This window comes from Schistocerca serialis, chromosome 2 (genome assembly GCF_023864345.2).
Source record: "Schistocerca serialis cubense isolate TAMUIC-IGC-003099 chromosome 2, iqSchSeri2.2, whole genome shotgun sequence".
NCBI classification, from domain to species: domain Eukaryota; kingdom Metazoa; phylum Arthropoda; class Insecta; order Orthoptera; family Acrididae; genus Schistocerca; species Schistocerca serialis.
Window position 1 is genome coordinate 490,901,612 of NC_064639.1, and position 15,826 is coordinate 490,917,437.

Genomic DNA, 15,826 nt, shown 5'->3' on the forward strand with positions numbered 1-15,826 from the left:
CTTAAGGATATGAAATACACAATGGAGTAACACTGAATGACGTGTGGTTCTAATTATGTGCAAAGAAAAAACAATCAACGAAACAAAAAAACAACGAGCAGTCGCTGAATCTCAGCTTCTCTCTTACACATTCATTTATGCTTCTTTCCCTTCCAATGCCACCACTATTACCGGTAATCCTACCACTTACTGCGTCACTGATGTTGTCAAGACTACCGAACCGTAATTCTGGTAGAACTCTACTCTGAAGCAAAGCTTTTGTGAGGAAGGAACCTACCACATTGTGGTAGTGGTGGTATAGCGGTGCGTGGTTAGCGACATCACCCTGGGAACCATTCCGGGAGACCCACAGAGGAAGCGGAGGACGGGGGACGCCTTTTCGCGGACGTTCATTTGTAGTGCGCACGTCCTCGACCTGCTAGTTCTCTGGGACTTGACGATTGCGCAACGCGTTGTCCGTGACGCCCCTCTGCCCGGCCTGCGGCACACGATATGCCGGCCGTGGAAGGGCGAAGGCGCGCTGCCGGCTGCTGTCAGCTTTAGTCTGCACTGAGCAGCGTCTGCACGCACACCGCCAGCCGCCGCGCCGCAAGAACCTGCGGGCAGATACCGGCAGCTTATTGGTTAGTTAGTCCACGCCATCTCCTAAAGTGTTGTACCTAGTTATCAAGAGGCTTTTGAAAGTTGTTGTCGACGGGTTTTGCATGTGCATTCACTCAATACATGTTTGACTTCCATGAGTTCGCCAAAAGCGACGTTTCATCCATCTCGACGTTTAGTGTTTGAAATTGCACACCTGTAGGCATGTTATTCACGTTGAACTGTGTCTGAAAGAGCTTTCTCTCCGACTGCTGTTGACGAGAGCGTTGGAGGTTAATTTGCTATTTATTGTCGCATACAAATCAAATTGAAGTGGTGATGTTTCCATCCTTCCCCTCCGTTTTCTGAAGTAAAAACGATAAGCTACTTGCCCTCATAAATGCAGTACTGTACCTAATGTTTTCTCTTATCTACTTTCTTGTGTGATCCTGAGGCTCTAGAAGATTTGCTAATGCTTTTTGCTGTAACCTTTTTTTTCACCTATTAAACGCAGATACAGAAAACATATTTTTTTGGGGAATGTTAGATTATGTTGAAAGAAGCAGTCATCTATGCCGCACTTCTCTGTAAGCTCTCAGTGCGATTCGACACGTATTCTAAACAAACGATACGATTTCGACTCTGCTGACGAGCAGTTTAGGCAAGAAGAGAACACAAGATTTTGAAATGCTGTGCTACAGAAGAATGCTGAAGGATAGACAGGTACAACACGTAACTAATGAGGACGTACTTAAGTGGGGAGGCAATAAATTTTTGTCACAACTTGACAAAAAGTAGGGATCGGTTGATAAGACACACTCTGAGACTCAAGGGATCACCACTTTAGTACTGGAAGGAAGTGCAGTGGGTAAAAGGTTCAGAAGGATGCAGGGTTTAGTAGTTACTCGGAGGTGAAGAGACTTGCTCAGGATAGACTAGCATGGTGAGTTGCATCAAACCAGTCTTGTGACTTACGGTCACAATAACAACTGTTGTATTTACAATTCTAGGGTGTGCCGCCGGATAACATTGCGCTAGTCCCACAATGGCACATGTAAGCAGCTGTTCGACATCTTCAGTTTATAGCCAGTCTTTTCACATCCTTTTGTTAGGTTTCTGTTCGCGTTGCTAAATCATTTTCTTTAATCACTACTAAACTTATTAATTATTTTAGTAACATATTTCAAAACTGCCTGTGCACCTATTAAATTATGCGCTATTATACGTTCTTAAGCGCCTCTTTTCATTTATTTAAAGCACTGTCGACGCTTTGTAGTCAGAATGATTTAAAATTCACGTCTAATGCTAGATCTAAAGGAAAGCTAAATTTTTTGTCTATTTCAGTCCAGGCAACACACTGTGTATGTAACCCATCAAACGAAACGCTTACGGTAGAATAAATGCGTATTTTTAGTATTTGCAGGGACAGAATTGAAACTCGTTACGTAATCTCACAAACTACGGACAGTATTGCAACACAAATTAAGAATTTAGTCCTTATCTAGTTACTATTTCCTCTCTTTCTTATTTCAAGTTCGAGTTCCGTTCAGTTTGTTGCGTAGCTGTGGGCTTTCTGCTTCTTATATTAGGAGAAGAGCACAACCTTATAGTCTTTCGCTTAAAAGACGTGGCAGTACCCAGAGCATATACATTCCTTTTGAAGGACAAGTTGCATTTTCGCGCAGTTTGCTCTCGACAACGTCATCCGTGAAAAATCTTAGCTTAAAACTAATGTCACGTATTATGAGTTCAGTGACGCAATTTGTAGACAAAAACAGTCTTTGCAAAGTTCCACGAGGCAGGTTGGAATTGTCTGGCCTCAGAGGATTACCGGCTGTGTTGTAACTACGAAGAAAAGACTGCTCCAGCTACAAATCGGACCAGCTCTTTACGGGATCGTAGTTTCTTTATCAGTAATCATAGCCAGCTGTAGTGCAGTAAATGCTCAGGACACACACAACTGCTCCTGTTCCGTCACTTACGCCTCTGACGCACGTGTTTAAGACGTTGTAATCTGAAGTCTTATTTACTAATGCCACGAAAGTTAACAGTATAACCAGCATTCTTCGCTTTAACTGCGGTACTGTCGCTCTTGACAAGCCTCGAATTTCCAGTTCTTTATCGGTATTTCGTTTATTCCTTTAGTCTGATCAGTACAGTCGAGGATAAACTGTTTGCGTGTAAAGCCAGACAAAGAAGGTTGCGGCACAGTTATCAACGTGCTCGTGAAAGTACAGTATCCACCTGTAAGCTGACTGCCGCGACCTGTAGAATAGCGGAGGTTTCCGTTGAAAACAGTATGACTGCAATTTTAACTTTACATGTGACGTACTAGAATAGAAACGGTCGAAAAACGTGAAAAATGACATTCTGACTGACATTTTGTGCACTGATAACGAACGGGCCCCGTCTATGGGTGCAACGGGGCTTTTACAGGAACACTTCAGTTCATTATACTGTGTGACGATTTCATCAAACGTTTGTTTGCGTATGGCATGGTAGTACAGTATAAAGGCGGTAAGTAAAATTTTATGATGAAACGCAAGGTTCTGTTTGTTTTGGAGGGTTGAGTTTTACTCCAAACCCAGTTAAGAAAATTAAAATTTAATTACACGTAAACACTCTAGCTGAAATAATCGATTGTGACATTTAAAATAACTCTTGCATCCGTGTTCAGGAAATTAATGATCTTTCGAGAGGGGGATGTGAGAACTGCTAGAGAGAAGAGATTTGCAGTTGTTACTTATCCGAGGATAAAGCGAAGACCTCGGACTACAGTCGAAATGGTGTCGATTTCAAAGTTTTTTTTTGTTAATTTGATACATGTTCCGCCGTAACAGAAATCAAGCATCAATTTGATCTGCCAAATAGTCTTTGTATTTTAAACAGCTATTTTAAGTTGTTCTATGTTGCTTTCAAATGAATAGTTTCGAATTCTGGGTCGTCATAACTTTTTTAGTCTGGAAGTTTGATCGGCAACCAAAACGTATTCTGAATTGGTGGTTTCATAAAGAACCTGCTCCGTTATTACCAACAGTCAAAAAATGGGCGACTCAACTCAGACATCGCCGTACTGTCCTTCAAGGTGATCTGCGCAAAGGATACGTAGTTACTAAGCCACAGAAAACACAAATGCTGCTCCTGTGTAACATCGAGGGAACACAATATTAGTAGTATTGTGCTATCGGTAGTTTTAGACCCAGGACACAGCTGACGGGACAAGCATGGCACAAGAATGAATATAAAATTTACACGAAGGCTTACCTATGATACATCATGGTGCAAGAAGGATACGCATTTGTTGGCCACTGAAATAAGTAATGTGGAATCTACGAGGCGAGTTCAATAAGTAATAAAACACTTTTCCTGAAAGCAGGTTGGTATTGTTCAGGATTCCAATACTCGTTAATAATACCCACTCTTCTGGCTGCAAAGCCACATTTTTCAGCATAATCTCCTTTCAATGCGACGGCCCTAAGCCACCTTGTTGGGAGGGCCTCTGTACCCCCACGGTACCACTCTACTGGTCGACGTCGGAGCCAACATCTCGATGCATCAATAACATCCCCATCATTGAGCTACTGCTTCCCGCGAAGTGCATCCTTTATTGGACGAAACAGGTGCAAGTCGGAAGCGCGAGATCCATGCAGTAGGGTGGATGAGGAACAGTCTAATGAAGTTTTGGGAGCTAGTCTCTGGTACCAGTCTTGGGTGAGGCCTTGCGTTGTCACGGACAAGGAGAAATTAGTTTGTATTTTTGTAGCGGTGAACCCTCCGAAGTTGTTCCTCCAATTTCCTTCCTCCCGGTGCGCGCCTGAAGGCCGACCCACGCGTTCGCACGCGTAGCCGGTGACGGGGTAACGCGTAATTCCCCGCCCTGGGTAGACAAGTAAGGCACGCACGTACCCCCTGGTAAAGGCCAGGCCCAGGGAGGGGTGATTGCCTGAGCTGATACCTTCTGACCATGCCGATTGGTCCCTCCGTCTGTTTCTCGGGAGGTGTGACCTGAGGTGTAAGCATTCACCTAAGGCGGGAGTGCCCTCTGAGAGGGTCCCCACAAGGAAGGAGCGCGCCATCGGAGACGCTGGCAATCATGGGGGATTCTCTTCTTCTCTCTCGACTTCTGCCCACAAACGGAAACATGACCAGCCCCCAGTGACAAAAGTACTACCGCCTGCCCCACAGTTCCTCGTCGTTTCTCGATCTGACGACGGAAAGGATTTTTCCTCTGTCAACTCTTTCGTTATCCAGAAGGGCGTAGATGCCATAGCCGGTACTGTTAAGTCTTGTACAAGGCTGCGTAATGGTACCTTGTTACTAGAAACTGAGAGCGCCTTTCAGGCACAGAAACTGCTTCGAGCCACACTCCTGTCAGTTCAAAGATCGCGCGGTTGACGTCTCCTCTTCCTCCCATCACCCCACAGACACCAGCCCCTTCATCAGCTTCTGCTAAGACGAAGACCCAGAAGTCAGATGCACGGGCCTTCAAGAAGGAACCGTCCCGTGCAGACTTCCTACGTACCTCGACCTCCCAGCCATCGACCAGTACTTCCACCAAACGACCTTCCTAGAAGGCTCAACTGATCAGTTGACTGCACAGCAGCAAGGAGAGCTCCACCTACCAACCCAAGGGAGCCAATGGGTCTGATGATGGTTTTATAGAAAAAACCGAAACCGGTTACTCATTAAAACAGACATAACGTGATCAAGACTGAACTTTAATCTAAAAATGAACCATTTTGCTTTAATATGAAATGCAAGTAAATATGCTGTTTAGCTTTTCTGATATTAATAACAGAATATTATCGTTTTGGCGCACAACTTCCGAACGCAGCAGCTAATCACAGAGGAGGACAACAATTTAGGTGGTCTTTCTCTCGATACCCGTGCCAGACAAACCATCTATCATCGGTACCTCACACCACATTGTCATCTCAAGGTCGTGGTTCGCCAAAACGCACCGGAGAAGTTAGTTTGTGTGCCATATTGACGGCATGGTGGCTTAAGGAAGTGTCCTGTGTGACAGATTCTCAGAACTGCTAACTGTTGCCGAATACTGGAAACATAAGGAATGCTGCACGTCTAGCTACTTTCCGATAGCAGCGCATGACGACGGTGTACTTCGTCGAATATTTCGAGGAAATTTGTATGTCGGCTTAAAGGATTAGGAGCTTGAATAAGTGTGAAGAATGTGAGATGCTCGTAACTGTAAACTGTTGTCGGTCTCCGTAAGCGTGCTACATGTGTAGATATTGCCCATTAGCATTTCAAGGAGAAGGTGTAATTCGTCGAAAGGCAACGAGGAGGTTTGTGCGACGCCTTAACGGCTTAAGGAAGTGTCACGCATTCGTGCATTAGATTCTCAGAACTGCAAAGTTTTGGTGATTCAGTGCGTTATCGAGACGTAAATCTGGTCGCTTTACCTCCTAGGAAGTCATATCGGATGTCGTAACTTTCCGCAAAAAATTAAAAACAAATTCCGACAACGTACTTAAATAACAAAGCTCTCAACATGTTGTGGTTAGTATAACGCACTTGATCAACCGCAGAGTTAGACCGTAATGAGTGTCGCTACTTGTTGATGTTGTACGGATATACTCTGCAGTCGTTTGGTAATGGATCTTGGTTTTCGTGCAAAACATACTGAACGACAGGTAATAGGATTCACATTTTCAGTATATAACAGCACCTCACAAGTATTTGTCACATGCTGTTTATTTTCTAAATTTTGACTGTGATTGTGTATCAGCTGTTTAAGAAATCTGACTGAAATTCATCTTCGAAATACATCATAATAATACACACAAAATGCAAGAAATGTTTCAGATAGGTTACACAAAGCTGTTATTACTAGTTCTAGCAAGGTAATATTCCGGTCGTCAGTTTATACCGGCCACATACACGTGTTAGAAAACAAGGTAATCGTGATAGTTAAATTGAAAATTTCAGTAAGTAAATAAACTTCTTCACTAACATTTTCATGAGAAAACTGTTTCACGGGATCAACTTTGGGCTACAGTACCGTCGTGGGACAATAATTAACAGGAAATTCACTGCCTCATGTTAACAATTACGAAAAAAGTCTGGATGGGCCTGAATAAAGCATGTTAAGTCATCACGGAAGATAATCGACAGGACTACATTCTTTATAAAGAGGGTGACGTTAAAGTCCGTTAATATTTGAAAATGAGCTAATTCACGGAATAATGTAGGTAGAGACGTAAAAATTGACACACGTGTCTGAAATGACTTGCGGGTATATTGAAACCAAAAGAGTACAAAATCTGGCTAGCAGATGGCGCTATACAGAAACCGGCCAGTGACGCCACACGAGATTTGTGTATAGAATGAGCTGTAATGAGCTGTAGTGAGAGAGATCATACCTAGCGCGGCTGGTAAACACTTGCCAGAAGGTACGGCTTTCATGCAGGATGGCTCTTTACCCCATATTGCCACTCAAGTGAATGCTCTCTTGCGCAGCTTGCCGGCCGCGGTGGCCGTGCGGTTCTAGCGCTGCAGTCCGGAACCGCGGGGCTGCTACGTTCGTAGGTTCGAATCCTGCCTCGGGCATGGATGTGTGTGATGTCCTTAGGTTAGTTAGGTTTAAGTAGTTCTAAGTTCTAGGGGACTGATGACCTAAGATGTTAAGTCGCACAGTGCTCAGAGCCATTTTTTTTTTCTCTTGCACACAACTATTGGTGAGGATCGTGTGCTGAGCCACCACGTAAGTCATGCGTGGCGTCTCAGGCCGCAGTTCTCAATCCGTGAGATTTTATTAAGGGGTTCCGTGAAGTCGCAAGTTTACCGCGATCGTCCAACGTTATTAGGGATGGCAATTTCTCACCATACCTACTGATATGCTGTATAGTGCAGTTCCCAACATTGTCCCTCGACTACAGGTATTGTGTTGATGAATGACGACCGACATGTTGAGCATTTACTGTAAGGAACATCGTCTTTGTTAAATCTCAATTGTTAAGATTTTGCTATCTTCTTTTGCATCTTATGAAGCGCCATCTGTTGCTCATTTTGTGCACTTTTTTGTTTCCTGTAAAACCCCATGTAATTTCAAGCATTTTACCTTCCTACCTACGTTATTCCGTTAGGTACTGAGTTCTCAGACACCCGACCTGTAGACGTCCCATTACCACATGTCCTCCTAAATAACTACAGAATTGTCACACACACACACACACACACACACACACACACACACACACACACACACACACAAGAAAGCGCTAAAGAAAATTTAAACGTTTAACTAAAATCTTTGTCGAATAGTTCTGTCAGGATCAACATATTTTTGAATCTTTAAACTGAAATTTTATTCTAGTATTGCGCAAGGGCCAGGAACAAGTGCTCTTCCAACCGAATTCGCCTAACCGTTCCGCTTACAAACATGGTGGGGGTGGCGCACCAACCTGACAGAGCCAATACGCGAGCCTACGTGTCATCTTTGCCCTGACCTGCAAACTTGGTCTCTGCTAAACTTGTTCACGCTTGGGGGATTGGTACTACCCTACTCCAGAACGGCCATTCATGCACTGTTACAATCCGTGCCTAAAGCTTTCTGCTAGTTCACACAGTCACTCATTTATACCGTCCAGGCCGCACAAAGGAAAGGAAAATGGGAAACGTGGTATACAACATAAAAAAAATACAATAAATAACACTGTTTAGTCCATTCTCTCCTTTCGGACACCAGCTGAGGTATTACCTGCAAGAGAAGAAACTCTTGCTAATAATTTATGCGTGCTAGCAATTTAATAAAACATTGGAACGGTACAACAAGTTCCGTTTCAACGTTGCGAACGTATACACCAATCTAATATTTTTTGTATCGTCATTTTAGCCCCGCCGGGCGCGATTATATTATTAATAGCGACTGTGTCTGTGTTGATGCAGTAACTGCATTTGTTACAATACAATCTCCTTGATGTATGCATGCATGGTGAGAAGGTAGAGCTACACGAGGAGTGCAACGTTAAATTTTTCGTCGATGACGCAATGATTAGAGGGGAAGCAACAGTCTCGTATAGAACAAGGACGTTCTGGAAGTCGTCCATATCGGTTTCGAAGTATCAATCCCTACATTGGCGATAAGCGATTTGATGGAACTGCGCGAAAAAGGAATATGAGTGGCGTACGGGGGTCTGAATGCGTCTTCTCCCATATGTGCATATCTGTCCAGCATGCCACGCGAGAGGAACAGTCTGCAGCGTGGGGTCACCCAGTTCAGCATGTCAGCTGCTTGCAGCCGCTTGCGTGGCGGTCTCAACCCACAAGGCGATGACAAGCAAAAACAAAGCGGCCTCTGTGAGGTCGAGCTGCGCGAAGCTGTCCGTGGCCTCTCAGATGTGTGCAAGTTTCAGCCGAAAGTCTTGGCTTTTACGGCTACGAGAAAGACCTAACATCACCGCGGAAATAAGGTGATCTCACTTCACTGGAGAACTATAGGTCAGGTTTCTTGCCATCATGACGTAACTGACACTGTGCAGGAGTCTAACGGGTGGTTCTTTTGCAATCTTACGACAACTGTCACATACAGCCGTTTTGTCTCAAGAGCACATTTCAAATACGAGAACATGCTGTAAAGGAATGCATCCGAATTTTTTATATGAAAACTCTTAAAGCTTTTTAAATAAAGCAAACTTCATTAAGGTTTATAACTGCCCACGTCGTGTTGTGCCGACTCCACTGTAGCTTGAATGGATTTTTAAGTTTGTTTTATATGCCCGACTTCTAATTCCACCACACAAGTCTTCAGGGTTGAGCAGTTATTCCCCGATGACGACACGCAATACAGTTTGTTAAAGCGGAGTTCGCCGTTATTAATTATGTTTTTAGATTTAATTTTATTACTCGTACAGAGGCTCAACGTTCCTTTGTTTATCAGCGCGTCGTCAAAATTAGTATGAAATGCTATCCATAATGTTGACTATTGAGTTAAAGTTCGTACTTATTTTTCCATTTTTTGAGAAGAGAAACCTTAAGCGCTTCTGCTTCTATAGTCTCAGTATCAAATGTTCACTAATTTCAATTTACTTCCTATCTCAGTTCAGTATTTGACACAAATTATATATCAATGTCATTTCAGAGATATTACGTCGATTCCACACTAACGGAATAACACGTAATTGTCATTTAACATAACTTTTATTAATAATCCTTTTTCTTATGACGTACATGTTAATGAATGATCACTATCTAGGAGGAAAGAGGGATTGATCCTAATCATGAGATAATAGCTTTTAATTAGCCCGCAATCGTTAATTAAAAAAAAAGATCACGTTCAAGGATGATATGCGAACAACTTTCGTTACGTCCGTTTTCACGTATCTGTCAAAACTAATCCTGTCGCCCACAATTCAAATTAACACTGACGTTAACCCCTTTTGTCGGAACATCGAATCGTAACTATTATGTGAATGTTTATTCCAGTCCCCGAGTTAATTCCTTTGAGATACTGGCACGACCGAACAGCAGAACGGAACACAAACGACTTGTTTTGACAAACCGAACAACGCGACGTTATATTACGACAATGTCCGCCCAATGAACATCTCTTTGACTTTATCTTTTCTACTCTACTTGATTAAATTATTCCTAATTACAATTTATTCAGCTATTTAACGAAAACATCTAACAAAAAATAAAATAAATTTGCCCCAACGTAAAAGATCCGTTATAGATTCTAAACTTTTTTCTTCATATCAGCATATTTGTAATACTCTGCCGCTAGAGGGATCCAAATTGTAGCATGTGACATTCTGGTGTGTGGTGCAATCATGTCGGCACATGAGAAATAGCGTGCTGTAATCCAGTTTAGAATTAGAAAATTTTGTCCACACAGGGAGCACCCTGTCCTTTAGCATGGCAGTGTCAAACCACATACGAGCGCTGCGACGTCTACAATAAGCCGACGCCTTGGTTTCACTGTCATCGATCGTCCTCCACACAGCCCCGGCTTCGCCCCGTCTGATTTTCATCTGTTGTGAGCGACATGTGGGTGCTATTCTGTCATTCTGCGCAACGGATTAATCTGAGATGTACCCTTTACCCTGTGGCTCCTGCAAGATGCATTTCCAACCCCACACTACTACAGAAATCAGACAGACGCTCCGAACGTTCTAAAGAGACATGCCTCAAAAACTTTCAGCAATAAATATCTTCGGAGTCGTCCGCTGTAAGGAAATGACACAAAAATTCACAAAATTTATTACGTAACTAGTGGGATACTTGGGTACTGGAGTAGTGCAAGTTAGTGTAAGAAAAACATGAAACTAACGAAAATTATTATTTATTTTGCTAAAATTCTGAGAAACTTTTAGTTATGAACTGAAAAAGTTCCGGGTTCTTCTCGGAATGTGAAGTTACCTCTCAAGGATAGGATTCGCTAATAAAATTTCTATACAAAGTTTAAGATTGCTATTGACTTGGCAGAATGGCTGAGAGTTGCGCCTACTCAACTTGAATAATTATCCTTTAGAATGTTTGTAGGTATGGTCGAGGCTGTCGAGTGTGAAATACAGTGACGTGTACTGTTGTGGAGGAAATATGCGGCTCGCAAGAGCTGTAGCGCACAATACCGTAAGCAGCAATGACTGCTGTCTGCGCCGATCGCTGCTGACAAATAAGATAACTCTCGTTCTATCTGGATTGACCGTCGCCAATCAAACTCTCCCTATGCCTTGATGAAGTCAAGGACTCCTATTCGCCCCTAGTCTAACTATTGGCGTGGTACACCGTCGGATAACCAGTCCACCGCGATGCCACTCAAAAATTCGCTCGCAGGCGTTTAACTATACCTCTGTCAGTTCACACCGCATAATAAGTGTGGCGGCCAACACAGTGAACTACGCTTAATCGCAAGGACTCAATATAGAGTCGCACTCCGATTTGCTCTCGACAGAGGTGCTCTTCCAGTGAAGTACTGAGGAGAGACTTGTTCCTCGCTCTTTGAGTACACGTACGAGTGCACACGCTCTCGTTACGTGTTCTCGTTCCAAGAGCGACAACGGAACGGCCCCTCTCCACGCCAGACGTCAAGGGGTATATATTTTGGTCTCTTCCATTACTCCTTCAGCTCATGGCGTCAGAAATATCGTCTGCCAATCAGCATTGCTCTTCTGAAACGGGAGGATGACCTTTCGTTTAAGGCGACCAATCCGGAAATCTGTAGCATCGGCGTTTGGCGTTTGCTGTCTCCCTGTGAAAACCTCTGAAACTGCGTGCTCTGTTTCTAAAGAACGCATGGGCTGGGCACCCTCACGCAAGGTAGCGGAATTTGCTTCCTTTCACGGGCTAATGCTGTCCGCTCCACGGGCGGCTGAGGTTGACTCATCCTCTGAAGGGACCGGTCTCCCGGCGTGTGGTCTGCCTCTCTCGAACTAAAAGCTCCTGTGACCGTCGTGTCTGGAATGTATGTGTGTACGCCAGCCTCGAGTATTTCAGCCACGGTGAGCTTACTTGTTATTTGCACATCGTTTACATGAATTCATACAACATTCACTTTATCTTATAGAGTTTGGGTTCGAATGAAGCGTCTTGATGTGCAGAATATAATTGTGAGGGCGGAATATGTAAGCAATGAAGGTCAGTAGACCACGACGTCTTACACTGTTCCCAAAACCTAAATAACGCCCTCGAGGACTTCGCGTTGATAGTGATGAAGCAATGCAAGGAGAGGTGAAGTTGTGGTTCCGTCAACAAAGTCGAACGTCCTACAGTGACGGTACGAACAAACTGATCTCTCGTTAGGAGAAACTTGTTCGTCACCAGGGTGACTATATTTAGAAATAAATATATAGAGATGAAGAATAAAGATGTAAAATGTTAATGACGTGTATTTTATTTAGAAAGGTGTAAGAGGCATTACTTGTCAGTACGCCCTCATACATACATCGCAGTAACTTAATAAACCACCGTACCTCACGTATAATGCTCATTTTCGGTGTGTTGTGAAAGCGGTTATTAAATATATACCTAGTGTCGAACGATTAATATAGTCGAGATTCCGCCAGTGGTCTCATTCAAGAGAATTTGACTTTTCGTATGGAGTTTACCTCTGGAGAGTGTTTCTAACATGGTCCTCTGAGTAGCCTATCTGGTTTTAAGTCACATGCAGACACTTACGAACTCCAGTATCAGTGGGCGTTAAGTTTTTTAGCTATGGGGTAAATGCGCCAATAATTTAAAAAAAAAATGTGCCCACCGTTACTACACAAGGACGATCAGCATTTAACGTCCCTTCGACGAGGTCATTAGAGACGAAGCATACGTTCAGATCGTTTTATTAAGGATGTGGACGGAAATCGACCGTGCCCTTTCAAAAGAACCATCCGGCATTTGCATGGAGCGAAGTCAGGAAATCACAGGAAAGCTAACTCTGGATGGCTGGACGCTGATGCGAATCTTTGTCCACCCAAATGCGAGGCCAGAGTGTTATCCACTGCGTCACCTCGCTCGGTCACCCGCCCCTCGTACTTGATCCATGATACGTAACTCAATGTTGACCACCAGAATATCGATGGGTGACTCCTCTGAACCACTGGAAAAGTTCTTAGACGTTAGAAACGCATCAGTTTCATCAAGGTAGACTTGCAAGGAATCGACGATTGGTAAAGAGACTGGCAGCTGACCTTGAGCGTAAATAAATGCAACTTATTCCGTATAAATTAGTGAAGATATTGGTTTCTGCTTGATTACTCCTTGCTTGGTGTCTGGGGTCCTGTGTCGTCCGAACAAGACACAGCCAGGGCAAAAGCACCACACACGCAAAGATGCAGGCTGGTGTCAATGCAGTAGAGACTCGCCACTTAACGCGAGCCTGCCGCGGCGGCCGTGCGGTTCTGCCGCTGCAGTCCGGAACCGCGGGACCGCTACGGTCGCAGGTTCGAATCCTGCCTCGGGCATGGGTGTGTGTGATGTCCTTAGGTTTGTTAGGTTTAAGTAGTTCTAAGTTCTAGGGGACTTATGACCTAAGATGTTGAGTCCCATAGAGCTCAGAGCCATTTGAACCATTTTTGAACTTAACGCGAGTTCTCCTAGCGCCGCTGGCGGCGCTGGGAATAAAGATATCGACTTCGCCTCGGCCAACTGCCGGCCGAGTACAATCCGCCAATGACCGGACGACAAAGGACAATTTCTCTTTGGCTCTTGCACACTTGGTTATAGAACATCGTCCATGACTGACTTAGACAGGGAACGTCATTTAGTGAACTCTTAGAATTGAACATACAGTTGTTGTAAATTCCTTTTTATATGTATTGTGAAGTTTACCTAGATCATTTGCACTTAGCCATTGCGGGCCATTACATACAGTGCTGCAGACTTCATTATTCGACAAGCCGCAAAGTTACGTAAACCTTTCAACTCACTTGTGGGACTCTGTTACTGATTTGTTGGAGTGTTGTAGAACATTCGTTCTCCTATTCCGTTACCTGACCCTAGGGCATTTCTGGCTAATAGTGGCAGGGAGAAATTATCTTAGCTGCATACTACACCAGAAGCCGTTCAAGAACTCGAAACCTGCCTACAGCAACAACAGTAGCGACGAGGCCTACACAAACTGGCGACAAGGGCTTACAAAAGACTCAAAGGCTCTTTTCACTACAAAGAAACAATTTTAGCGTGGACGTAGGCCTCTTGACCTCCAGATATACTTTGTATGGACTTTTTATAAGCGGGCAAGATGTTTATGGTTATATCACGGCTCGTAGTGTAATATTTTAATATTTTTGCAATGGGGTCAGAAAATACCGCAGCTATACATCATGTGATTTTGTCTATTTCCATCATTATTACGAAAATAAAAACTTGGCCTCAATGCTCATTCTCAAGAGACATTTACGTCTCTTGTTGCAATCAATTCGCAGAAAATACATACATATGCTCTATTGGCACTAATTTACAGTTAGGAATTACTTCTTGTTGAAGTAAGACATGGTATGATATTTATACATAATCGATGATGATGTATGCTATGAAAAGGGCTACGGGCTCGTATAGGCTTTGGCAGATAGACACAAGCAATAAATTTTTGGAAATGTGGATCAGAGCGATGAGTGATGCTGATGTAGACATGATAGAGGAATATATAGAGCTCGGAGAATATGCGGATGTAATGAGTGTGAACTTCATAATGGTATTCAGGAAACTAGTGCGGCTACGCTTGTATATCTAGAAGTGGATGGATAACATATGACTTACCGAGACCCGATGTGCCCAAGAATGCTTTCAACAATACAATACGTGAAACTCCACATATCCCAAATCACATTAGACCACAACTGCATACATGGGCAGATTGTTTCAGACTTTTTACCACAAATAATGTACTGGGTACAACAGTAATGTATAACAGTAATCGTCCAGAATACAGTAAAATTCTATAGCCATACCTTGACACCGAGTTGAACTTGACTCTACAGCACTACAGATACTCATTCTTTGGTCTGGTTTACACAAGGCACGTGGGAAACCTCTGAGTGAATTTTGGTCGGATGAGTACGGCTTACATATTTTTCGAGTGGCCCTGAGACGTTCTGATGTGGCTCCGGTTCGGTGACAAACTTACAGGAGAGAAAAGAAAAACCGTTTCTGGATCCATTGCTGAACCTATAGTGTCTGTGTCTGAAATGTTCGTTGATGCCTGCATTTCTTATTATTACAGTTGATGAGCACCTGTCTGCTTTCAGGGATGGTGTCTATTCAAGCTGTACATTTCTTCAAAGCCTGGAAAGTACGAAATAAAAATGTGGGCTGCTATAGATTGAGAGACCGATTACCTCTTAAATGACTGTATACAGGGAAATCTGCTGAAGGAAGGGAATAAATCAAGAGAAACAAGTGGTGCATGTTTCAGTTGACCACTTGAGGGGAAGAGATTGGAACATTACCTCTGATAATTTTTTACAAGTTTGCAGCTTAATTGGAGCATGCAACAGTGGAGGTGTAATTTCAAACTTGTGCATGGGTCTCACAATAAGCCATTATTTTTGTGGAAATATTTCACATTTTACGACGTATAATTGCTAGAATCACTCTGGGGTCATGAAAGACCTCATACATATGTTTCTCCCGAGCTGATACCATGCGAGAGTTACATTGTTGCTGATAATCTTCGGAAACTGTAACAACCGTAAAATACTTAGGAGATACTGCTCAGAGCGACATAGAGTGGGAACATCACACAAAGCTAGTAGTAGGAAAAGCAGATGTCTCGCTGAGATGTATTGGAGGA

General features: G+C 43.4%; 1 protein-coding gene across 1 annotated transcript in view; it reads left to right on the forward strand.

The window, feature by feature from the left end:
• Positions 1-502: 502 nt before the first annotated feature.
• Positions 503-15,826, forward strand: part of LOC126457420 (uncharacterized) — a 47,731-nt gene continuing 32,407 nt past the window's right edge. The window contains exon 1 of the mRNA XM_050093690.1: positions 503-623. The gene's annotated coding sequence lies outside the window, so the exon portion shown is untranslated. The remainder of the gene's footprint in view (positions 624-15,826) is intronic.